Raw genomic sequence first — 5,651 nt, forward strand, 5'->3', positions numbered from 1 at the left:
GGTGACATCATCATCATTGTCATCATCACCATCATTATCCAAACCATAGCCAGAAGCAATAAATGTTGCTAATACTTCATCTTAAAATGTATTTCAACCTTTTAAAAATGATTGTTTCGGGCTTCCCTGGTAGTGCAGTGGTTAAGAATCCATCTGCCAATGCGGGGGGCACGGGTTCGAGCCCTGGTCCGGGAAGATCCCACATGCCATGGAGCAACCAAGTCCGTGCGGCACAACTACTGAGCCTGAGCTCTAGGGCCCGCGAGCCACAACTCCTGAAGCCCACGCACCTAGAGCCCGAGCTCCGCAACAAGAGAAGCCACCGCAATGAGAAGCCCACGCACCACAACGAAGAACAGCCCCTGCTCTCTGCAGCTAGAGAGAGCCCGGGCACAGCAATGAAGACCCAACGCAGCCACACACACAAAAAAGATTGTTTCAGTGGCTAGAAGCACCTCAGCTGAATCACTAATTGTACAAAATAATATTACCCCCTTTTATTATTAAAATATCTTCCTTCCTCATTCTCAACTTATCATCTACTCCCAATCCATCCTAGATGATGTGGTTGTAGTATTTGGCTTAAAGTACCATTTTTAACATTTTATTTTCCTGCTCAAGTTTTGACATTGCTTTTCCACGTCCTAGCAGATCAAGTGTGACTCTCTCTGTCTGGTTTACTTCAGGACCTCAACACCAGATTCCTCACTCATTATCCTAGAGTTTATCAACCAACGGGCCATGCACGCTGCTGTGTCTCAGTGAGGTTCCCAAGGCAGAGCTTGGCACTCTAGGGTACAAACTGGTGGCCTCCATTTACCCCAACCTATTTTCACCATTGTCAATGACTGCCGTGAAATGAAAGGCTGGGAAACATTGTCAAATTCTACTTCAGTTCTCATTTACTTCCTAACCAGCCTCCTCTATTTTTTTTTTTTTTTTTTTGCGGTATGTGGGCCTCTCACTGTTGTGGCCTCTCCCGTGTGCTCCGGACGCGCAGGCTCAGCGGCCATGGCTCACGGGCCCAGCCGCTCCGCGGCATGTGGGATCTTCCCAGACCGGGGCACGAACCCGCGTCCCCTGCAACGGCAGGCGGACTCTCAACCACTGCGCCACCAGGGAAGCCCAGTCTTCTCTACTTTTAAACAAACACATTCTGTAGCTTTGCTTTGGCTATTCCGCTACCTGGAAAGCCATCCTTCTTTCTCTCTGACCATCTTTTAACAACCACGGGAAGGCTGTCTTCTTGTCCGGGACTCCAGAGTCCCTTCTCTGAATAACTACTGCATTTATATAGAGAGCACCCCACAGTTTTGACTTAATTCTTTGCTCTCACACATCCCTTCTGCATGCTTGTTGCAGTGGGTAGCACAATTACCTGCCTGATTCTGAGCCTGCAGTACAGGGAGGTCTCAGCATATAAACTGTACAGATTGAGAAGTTCCAGGTGCATAATTTCACATTACCCCACTCAGACTGCAAACAAGTTCCAGCCCCTCCTTCTCACTTCTTTCTCTGATGGTCCTTCAGTAGCTTGATCCTTTCAATCATTCTGTCCTTCCACAGTCCATCCTCCAGTTTAAAGCCAAATCTACTTTTTTCAGCCTCTCTAGACCCTCAGAAAAGTTAGGTCTTTTCAGGGTCCTGGATTCTGCTTAGCTTCCAGACAAAACTGTTCTCCTTACAGTTAACCTGAATTCCACCTTGGCAATTTCCCTGGACTGTGTCCACAGAATTTCCCAGCACTGACTTCTTTCTGGAAAGAGTACCCTATCTGCTTTGTACTAGCTTCTTCTCCCTTTCCTCTGACCTCATATTTATCCTCAGGAGATCCCATGGAATCACATGTCTGAAGCTTTCTTTCACAATTCCAGGTCCTACCATTGACAACCGACTCCTAACTTGTCTGGAAGCTTTTAACTCATAAGTATCCTATGTTTATGGGTTTTCCCACAAATTAAAAAAAAAAGAAAAAACAACACTGCGGCATCTTTGTTCTGGCATTGGGGTGGTGAAATTTAGTGGTATTTGCTAAGGAAGGGGAATTCCCCTGTGGAAGAGGAACACAGGATAACTTCACTTATGAACAGAGGAAAGAAGGTATGGGGAAGTTACATGGCTTGTTCATCCCAGAGAGCACCAGAGACAGCTGCTGTGGTCTTAAGGCGACCAACTCTTGATTTACCTAGGACTTTCATCATTTTAGCACTCAAAGTCCCACAGCCCAGGAAACCACTCAGTCCTGGCAAATGGTTGCTGACCCTCTATGGTGTCCTGGGTCCCCATGCAGTCCCTTAGCCAGGTTACAGAGGTCCAGCCTCCCTGCCCAGCTTACCTTTTCTCTGCTACACCTGCTCTCTGACGATTTGATGCATCAGAAGCTAACAAGCCATTCAGGTCTAATAGCGTGTTTAATGTTTCCTCTAAAGCGTTATTACTTGTCCTTATCTGGGTTAAATTTCCCCTCTTATTCAAGTCTTCAGCAGTGCAGCTTGGCTCTTTCCGAAGTTCTCATCAGCTTAAATCATAAGGGGTTTGAGCAGAAATTTTCACCCTGCTCCTTTTCAAACTGTGTGTTTAAGATTGATTTGTCATCTTGGGGACTGAGCCTGTTGGCTGAGACTATCGTAATGAAAATCATGCCACCTTGCATTTCCCCAGTGCCTTGCAGTCAACAAAGTGCTCGCGCTCTCTCTCTCTCTCTCTCTCTCTCTCACACACACACACACACACACACACACACACACACACCCCTTGCTTCGTGTTACCAATAACCCCCTGAGGTAGGCAGGTACTTACTGGTTGAAAGAAGTAAATAGGGTAAGGAAATAATTTCTTTACAAGTGGTTTTCTCTTGAAATGTCTTTAAGAAACAGTTTATAAAACATGCTTTCAAATCCTTTGTTTCTCTTAACTTCTGTCTTCAAAGCATAAAGATCTAAATTATTAAGAATCTAAATTATTAAGAATCAGCTACTGGCAACCACACAGCCTGGAGAAACCCCAGAGTAGGGCTGGGGGGATCCCAGTTCCTCCCTCCCAGCACAGCCAGCCGCAGGCCCTGGAGGGAGGGTCCCACCCTCCATCACCCCAAAACCTGGCAGGCCCTGCCTCTCTACTTCCTCTCACCTAGAACATTATTTCTATGGGGAAATGCAAACCCACATGCTCTTGAAAGAGAACCTGATTGTAAATTGGGAACCGTCGACAAAGAATCCCTCATCTCTTGGTTTCCTATTATGAGGTCTTCTCAGCACAAGCTCCTGTTGTAAGTACTGTGAATTAAACAAGGCTATCGGCAAAAGAGTGAGGCTAAAATGCTGCCTCTTCAAGTGTTAGGGGGAACACTGACCGAAACCGCCCACCCTGGCCAGGCAAAGACAGTAGCAATTTGCATGAATTATTTTACGACAGGAGATCCTGGTAAGGAACACGGTACTAACAAGCCACCACCAACCAGAAGAATACGGGAAAGGTCAAAAGGAGAGAGGAGACGCCAGTCCACATGTCCTACCAACCTCCCAGAATCCTCCTGGCTGGAATCCATCTTGGCTGAGTGGTTGCACGCGCCGCCAGGAAGGACCCTGAGTCAGAATGGCTGGCCAGAGACAACCCGGAAATTAATCGCATCACTATAAAACCCGACACTGCGAGCCACGTGAACCCACCCTTACCCTCCTGCTCTCCGCCTGGGCGCCTCTTCCCGATAGTCTCTTGCTTTGTCAGTAAGTGTGTCTCCTCGGACGATTCATTTCCAAGTGTTAGACAAGAGCCCACTCTCAGGCCCTGGAAGGGGTCCCCCTCCCTGCAACAAAAGGATGGGATTTTTAAAGTTTGGAGCCACTCAACTTACAGTAATTCTATAGTTTAAGTTCTTACATGAGGTTTTGGTAAACCTTCAGCAACTCCACGTCATGTTGAATTGAATGACATTCTTCTGAAAATGTACCTACTCTATTTCAATGTTTTTAAATATGCTTAATCATGAGAAACATCTGCAGTTCTTTTTAATTTGAGACTTTAGTGTATATAATCATCTCCTGGAGAGCTTGTTAAAATGTGGATTCCTGGGCCTCATCCCAAAGATTCTGATTCAGTCTGTCTGGGGTGGGGTCTGGGGATCTTCAGCATTAAAAAGCATCTTCACGTGATCTGAGGCAGGTGCTCTGAAGGTCCCTATAAACCTTGCTATTTACTGTGTGGGCTGCCAACATTGGTGTCACCTGGGATGGATTAGAAATGCAAAATCTCAGGCTCCACCCTGATCTTCTGAATCAGAATCTGCATTTTAATAAGATTCCCAGGTGGTTTGTGTGTACATAACATTTGATAAGCAGTGCACTACAATACAACGAGCAACATCACATCACCTCAAAACTTGAAACCAAGTGAGAGCTATCAATGGATAACCTGGAGCAAGCCTTCTTCCATGGGGGCCTTTAATGTGTACTCAACAAATATTCATTAGATGAATATATTTTCATGGAATAGGTACCATGGAAGTCCCATTGTGCAGACTAACTTGCATTGACAAAATCATGAATGAACCAGAGGTCTAGATAAGTGTTTGAGTATATAAACAAGACTTTTTAAATGTATTAATCAACAAGTATTTACTTATTAGGTGTTTTCCATGTGCCCAGAATTTTGCTTATCCCATTCTATTTGGGGGAAAGAAAGATAATATAGAAAATACTTATAGAAGATAATGAAATGCCTCGATGCTATGTGGACATTGGATGTTTGCAATTGGAGTTCTAACAAGGGGAAAGTATACTGACTGGAAGAGTCAGTGGAACCTCCATGGAGGAGGAGGTGAGCGGGTGGGTAAAGTATGGGAGGTGTTACCGAAGCAGACAGGAGGCCTTCCCAAGAAGGAAAGAGAGCAAGGAGAGTAAAACTTAAAATGAGCTTGATTTGTCTGGGAGACAGAGACGTGAACTGCCCTATTACGGCAAAGGTTTTAGGGGAGTGAAGGATGGAAAACAAGAAGGTTATGTAGGAGGAAACTAAATTGTAGATGGTTTGAAAGTCAGAAGTAGAATGTGCTATAGCATGTGTTTGGACAATGCTGGTTATTTTCCCCAATCCATTTTTTTCTTTCTACTTTACAAGAAGTTTTTTTTTTAATTGTAGTATAGTTGACTCAGGGGATTTTTTTTTTAAGTTCGGCTCATAGCCAACCAAGACGTAGACTACATTTCCCAGCCTCCTTTACAGGGCAGTGTGATCATATGACTATCTTTTGTCCAATGAGACATAAACAGAAGTGTTTATATCAGCTGTGACTTCTCTAAGGTACCTTTAAAGGATGGGGGCACATCCTTTTTTACATCTTCCACTTTCCTGTTAACTAAATAGGGATGAGGGTAACTAGAGCTCGAGTAACAATTTTGGACCAGAAGCTGGAAGTCACAGGCTAACATGAGCAAACAGTGACATAGGAGGAGTCTGGGTCCCTGGTGATCAGGCCATTCTAACCCCAGACTGCTTTCCTCTGGTCTCTTTAACATGAGGAAGATGTAATTTTATATCTTCCTTAAGTCAGTAATATTATACTTTGACTTTTCTGTCATGCACAGCCAAACCTAACTCGAATTCACAAAACATGTAATTGAAAGCCAAAAATGCAAGTGTTTATGCATCAGGCA

General features: G+C 44.7%; 1 long non-coding RNA gene across 1 annotated transcript; it reads right to left on the reverse strand.

The window, feature by feature from the left end:
• Window positions 1–985: 985 nt before the first annotated feature.
• Window positions 986–3,720, reverse strand: LOC125964205 (uncharacterized). Its single transcript, XR_007476951.1, has 2 exons — window positions 3,675–3,720; window positions 986–3,598 (listed from the first exon to the last, which is right to left on the reverse strand). It is a non-coding gene; the product is annotated as an uncharacterized LOC125964205 (long non-coding RNA).
• Window positions 3,721–5,651: the final 1,931 nt, after the last annotated feature.

This window comes from Orcinus orca, chromosome 1 (genome assembly GCF_937001465.1).
Source record: "Orcinus orca chromosome 1, mOrcOrc1.1, whole genome shotgun sequence".
NCBI classification, from domain to species: domain Eukaryota; kingdom Metazoa; phylum Chordata; class Mammalia; order Artiodactyla; family Delphinidae; genus Orcinus; species Orcinus orca.